Source organism: Saimiri boliviensis, chromosome 17, assembly GCF_048565385.1.
Source record: "Saimiri boliviensis isolate mSaiBol1 chromosome 17, mSaiBol1.pri, whole genome shotgun sequence".
NCBI classification, from domain to species: Eukaryota; Metazoa; Chordata; class Mammalia; order Primates; family Cebidae; genus Saimiri; species Saimiri boliviensis.
The window spans coordinates 32,335,698-32,342,028 of record NC_133465.1 but is presented as its reverse complement, the minus strand read 5'-3'; positions in this window follow the sequence as shown (position 1 = coordinate 32,342,028).

Here is a 6,331-nt window from a genome sequence, read left to right as displayed (position 1 = left end):
GGAAGAGAAAGCTCATCAGTGTAATCAGTGTGGTAAGAATTTCCAGGGCAGCTCAGAACTCATCAGACATCAGTTAACTCATATGGGAGAGAAACCATATGAATGTAAAGAATGTGGGAAAACTTTCAATCAGAACTCAGACCTTGGAAGACATCATAGAATTCACAGTGGAGAAAAACCTTATGTATGCAACAAATGTGGGAAATCTTTTGGGGGCAGCTCAGATCTTATTAGACACCATCGTGTTCATACTGGAAAGAAACCCTATGAATGTCCTGAATGTGGGAAGGCCTTCAGTCAGAATTCACACCTTGTTAGTCATCAAATAATTCATACCAGAGAGAAACCCTTTGAATGTAGCAACTGTGGTAAGGCCTTCAGTGGGTGGACAGCTTTTCTTAAACACCAGAAACTTCACAATGGAAAGGCATTTGAGGACGCTAAGAGTCTACAAACAGGACCTATTCTAGTAGGTAGCAGCAACCTAATGAATGTAGCAAAACTAGGAAAAGCCTGATGGAGACTACATCTTATTGCACTACAAATGAGTTTTATTGTTAGAAAATTCATTTGAAGGTGGGAAAGTAGAGAAAAGTCCTACTGGATGAAAAACATGTAAGTAGAATCAAATGGAAAAGCTAAAAACTCTTGGACATAATCGCCTTTTTTTTCTGTCTCAGAGTCGACACTAGAATATGGTCCCAAGGATGTAACTTTTTAAATTATTTATTTATTTGTTTAAATGCAAAGAGACGAGGTCTCACTCTGTTGCCCAGGCTGGTCTCAAACTGCTGGCCTCAAGCAATCCTCCCTCCTCAGCCTCCCAAAGTGTTGAGATTACAGGCATGAGCCACTACACCACCCCAAGGGTATAATTACTTGAGAATGTTTTAGGGGATATCTATCATTGTTAAAAGCATTGTAAATCACTTTGGCAACCACCACAAAACTAAATTTTTCATGGAAAGAGCCATTTCATCTTGTCTTCCTAGTCCAGTCACAAGTTAAAATCTACAGGGGGAAAAAAACCCTGTGTTTTGGTCAAAGCATTGGTTTATTCAGAGGGGGGGGAAAAAAAAGGAAAAAAAGAAAGAAAGAAAGAAAGAAAAAAAACCTGTGAAAGTAAGGAGTGTAGGCCAGGCATGGTGGCTCACACCTGTAATCCCAGGACTTTGCGAGGCCAAAGTGGGCGGATCACAAGGTCAGGAGTTCAAGACCAGCCTGGCCAACATAGTGAAACCCTGTCTCTACTAAAAATACAAAAAGTGGCAGGGCATGGTGGGGTGCACCTGCAGTCCCAGCTACTCGGGAGGATGAGGCAGGAAAATTGCTTGAACCTGGGAATCAAAGGTTGTGGTGAGCTGAGATTGCACCACTGCACTCCAGCCTGAGGCAACAAGAGCAAAACTTCATCTCCAAAAAAAAAAAAAGTCAAACTCTTACTTGTCTTTACAGTGCTGTACAGTGAGAGCTAATGTTTATAAGGATAAGCAGGATACTTAATGGGATTTGAAGGTAATTTAATGCAGTGGTTTCCAACTTTTTTTTTTTTTTTTGAGACGGAGTTTCACTCTTGTTACCCAGGCTGGAGTGCAATGGCGCGATCTCGGCTCACCGCAACCTCCACCTCCTGGGTTCAGGCAATTCTCCTGCCTCAGCCTCTTGAGTAGCTGGAATTACAGGCACACGTCACCGTGCCCAGCTAATTTTTTGTATTTTTAGTAGAGACGGGGTTTCACCATGTTGACCAGGCTGGTCTCGATCTCTTGACCTCGTGATCCACCCGCCTCGGCCTCCCAAAGTGCTGGGATTACAGGCGTGAGCCACCGCGCCCGGCAGTTTCCAACTTTTTAACCACTAAGGCCCTCTTTTTATTCCCTCTATGTCCTGTGTTTTAAAAGATTAAAAAATTATGTTTATGAAACTGCATTTATTATTTTTATTACATAAAGGCATCTATAACACAAATTACACTTCTGACTGGCACCATGGAGGCAGACCTAGGTACTAAAATTACAGCCAAAAGCAAATAATTTAACATTTTTATTAGTCTTCTTATCCCTTTTGTGGGCAAATATATCATCTGTGTTAGGCTTTTTCAAATATTAACTATTACTTGCAAACTCCAGATTGCAAACTAACCAATTCACCTCTGATGCAGCTTGAATCAAACTAAGGGTACTGAGCTTCAGAAAGGAGATTGAAACTTTTGTTACAGTATGGAATATTTTCAACTATGAATGTAGAAATAAAAGTTATTTAAGAATTACTTAGTCACTGTTTAGTATGTGCCAGGGGCCATAATTAGATGGGGCCAAAGAGGGACAGTCATTGTTCAAGGAATTTACAGGCCAGTGGGGACTAAAGGAGAGCAAAAGAGTTAATCTTTAGATAATCAGATAATTTATTAAATAAAAGCCCAAAGTTGTTATAGGTAGCAGAAGCTAATGTAGTAGTGTCCAATGTGTAAACCTGAATTCTGCAGAATAAAACTTGTTAGGGCGCAGTCTACTTTGGAACTTTGAGAAAAGAGCCTAAATTATCAAAATTTGTCTTCGTAAGATTTTAAACAGCTAAACAACCAAACTCCAGGAAGATCAAAACTGAGGAAAAGTCAGAGTCTGATAATCTCTTTGAGGAAGAGGGGTATCCACTTGTGCCATAAATATTTATTAAGCTTTTTTTTTTTCTTTCTTTTTTTTTTTTTTTCTTTGAGACGGAGTTTCGCTCTTGTTACCCAGGCTGGAGTGCAATGGCGCGATCTCGGCTCACCGCAACCTCTGCCTCCTGGGTTCAGGCAATTCTCCTGCCTCAGCTTCCTGAGTAGCTGGGATTACAGGCACGCGCCACCATGCCCAGCTAATTTTTTGTATTTTTCGTAGAGACGGGGTTTCACCATGTTGACCAGGATGGTCTCGATCTCTTGACCTCGTGATCCACCCGCCTCGGCCTCCCAAAGTGCTGGGATTACAGGCTTGAGCCACCGCGCCCGGCCTTTTTTTTTTTCTTTTTGAGATGGAGTCTAGCTCTGTCACCCAGGCTGGAGTGCGATGGCACAATCTTGGCTCACTGCAACCTTTGCTTCCTGGGTTCAAGCCATTCTCCTGCCTCAGCCTTCTCAGTAGCTGGGATTATAGGCACATGCCAACACCCAGCTAATTTTTGTATTTTTAGTAGAGGTGAGGTTTCACCATATTGGTCAGGCTGGTCTTGAACTCCTGACCTCGTGATATACCAGCCTCAGCCACCCAAGGTGCTAGGATTACAGGCATGAGCCATCATGCCAGGCCTTATTGAGCTTTTAATATGCGTTAAGCATCGGGTGCTACAAAGCAGGATGAGCATAAATGGACAACAGTCTCTGCCCTGATGGAGCTTATAATAGTAGAAGATAAACTAATTAGAATCATTAAGAAAGTTGCAACCATAGTAAATGCCAGAAAAGAGAGCCATATGATACTATAGTGGGGTTTCCCCACTTTGAGAGGCCGAGGCAAGCAGATCACCTGAGGTCAGGAGTTCAAGACCAGCCTGACCCAACATGGAGAAACGCTGTCTCTACTAAAAATAAAAAATTGCGGAAAAACTTCCCCAACTAGATCAGACTTGCCATTTCTGCAAATGAGTTTCCTTCCTAACCCATTATTTACCCATGAACTCTCTGCAGTTTCCCAAGAATGTAGGCACCGCCCTCTTGAACTGTGGCCTTTCCATGAGCTGTTCCGTTAAGATTGCTCCCTCTTCACCTAGCTCCATTATTTTTTAGTACTTGGTATGTGTTGGGTGCCAAGATAAGCACTTAACATCAATTTTCTCTTGTGTTTACCTCAGTGAGTGCAACTGTTAACCCTGTTTTATAAATAAGAAACTATGGCCTAGAAAGGCAAATTTGCAAGCCGGGCGCGGTGGCTCACGCCTGTATTCCCAACACTTTGGGAGGACGAGGCGGGTGGATCACAAGGTCAGGAGATCGAGGCCATCCTGGCCAACATGGTGAAACCCCGTCTCTACTAAAAATACAAAAATTGGCCTGGCGTTTTGGTGGACGCCTGTAATCCCAGCTACTCAGGAGGCTGAGGCAGGAGAATCGCTTGAACCGGGAGGCGGAGGTTGCAGTGAGCCAGGGTAGCGCCACTGCACTCCAGCCTGGCGACAGAGCGAGACTCCGTATCAAAAAGAAAAAGAAAAAGAAAAAAAAAAGGCAAATTTGCCCAAAGACTCACAACTAGTAAGTGAAGAAACAAATTCAAATCCAGGTCTGCCCTACTCCAAAGCAGTTTTGTCGGTACAGTCTTGGGTCTCCCAATTCCCTCCGGTACGGGCCTCGCGAATCCGCTGCCTTTCCTGACAGACCCCCAGTGAGGGTCTAGTGCCTCCCTGGGCCCCGGCCATTGTAAGGTAGCAACTGTAACCTGCCGCCCGCCCCACTAGGCCGTGCTCTTCCTGGACAGGGACTAACCTTTTCCTTTTGGTGGGCCCGGTGACTCCAGGTAGACGCCCGACCCTCAGGCACCACGCACGACGCCGGCTCACGAGGGCCGGAAGTGCGGCCCCCTGCCCCAGCCCCGGCTTGTCTAGGAAAAGAAGGAGGCTTCCGTTCGACTTGGTGCGCCCTAGCCCCAGGAAGTTGGGAGTGGTGAGGCGAGCCGCCCAGAGCCGGGCCGTGGGTGGCGGCGGGCAGAGAGCACGCAAGCGGGAAGCCCTCGCGGTGAGCATCTAGAGCGCCGCCCGCGGCTCCTCGTGACTAGTTGCGGCGGGGGCAGCATGGGCGCGGCCGCCAAGGTAGCGCCGAGTGAGGCGAAGACTGATGGCCGCCTGCAGACAAGCTCCCGCAGCGGCCGTGCATGCGTGGGCGCCGGGGGCCAGCCAGGGGCGCCGAGCAGCTAGCTGTTCCTTCCGCCTCGGGGGTCTCCGTGCCTGGCGCCCATTAGCGCCGTACAGCCCTGCAGCTTCTAGGCCCCCCGGCGCTGCCCCAGCCTTGACGGCCGGGAGACTCTCCCTAGCCCGGCGCCTAGAGGACCCGGGCCTCAGTGGCCAAAGGCGGCGCAGGGTGCCCCCGGACAGTGTCCCCAGTAGGCTGGACCGCCAGTCTGCGCACGAGGCCGTCTGCGAGGCCCGAGTAAGGAGCTTGCTGAGTAAGGAGCTCCGTCAGTGACTGCAGTTATTCATGGGACCTTCTGACACTCTAAAAACGAAATTTCTCCGGGGCTGGATGAGTATTAGGGTGGTGGCTTCTTGAGTTTTGAGCAGGCATGACAAATAAATCCGTGTGGGATACGGAACTGTCTCTGTTCTTGGGCCGGGAGCGGTGGTTCGTGCCTGTAATCTCAGCACTTTGGGAGGCCAAGGCAGGCAGATCACCTGAGATTGGGAGTTCCAGACCAGCCCGACCAACATGGAGAAACCCCGTCTCTACCAAAAATACAAAATTAGCCGGGCGTGATGGTGGGACCTGTAATGCCAGCTACTCGGAAGGCTGAGGCAGGAGAATTGCTTCAACCCAGAAGGCAGAGGCTGCGGTGAGCTGAGATCACACCACAGTACTCAAGCCTGTGCAGCAAGAACGAAACTCCATCTCAAAAAAAAAAAAAAAAAAAAAAAAAACCCAAAAAACAAAAACTGTCTCTGTTCCGTTTTGGGGTTTTGCTTTTTTTTTTTTTTTAAGACTGAGTCTCTCTCTTGTCCAGGCTGGAGTGTAGTGGCACCATTTCAGCTCACTGCAACTTCCACCCGCCGGAGTTCAAGCGATTTTCCTGCCTCAGCCTCCCGAGTAGCTGGGGGGCGCCACTACGTCCAGCTAATTTTGTATTTTTAGTAGAGATGGGGTTTCACCGTGTTGGCCAGAATAGTCTTGAACTCCTGACCTGAGGTGGTCGGCCCACCTTCATCTCCCAAAGAGCTGGGATTACAGGCGTGAGCCACCACATCCGACCCTCTGTTCCATGTTTTGAAATAACTCTTCATTTAAAAGTCAGAGGTTCACTGGCCATGTCTCCCTCCTTCTACCCACCCACCACCCCAACCCCCAAAAGATGCCTCTAGCAAAGCAAATAAGACATCCTGATGCCTTCCTGGCTCATTCCAGAATTTTTAGCTTTGCTTTTTGACATGGGATCCTTCTACCTAAAGTACCCGCTCCCGCATCAGCCCCCAGTTTTTCTCTGTCTTAGCTTGACTGCCATAACAGAATACCATAGACTGGATGCCAGACAACAGAAATTTATTTTCTAACAGTTTTGAGGGCTGCAAGGCTGTGCTCAGGGTGCTAGCATGGTCAGATTCTGGTGAGATCTCCCTGGCTGCCTTCTCGCAGGGTCCTTACATGGCAGTG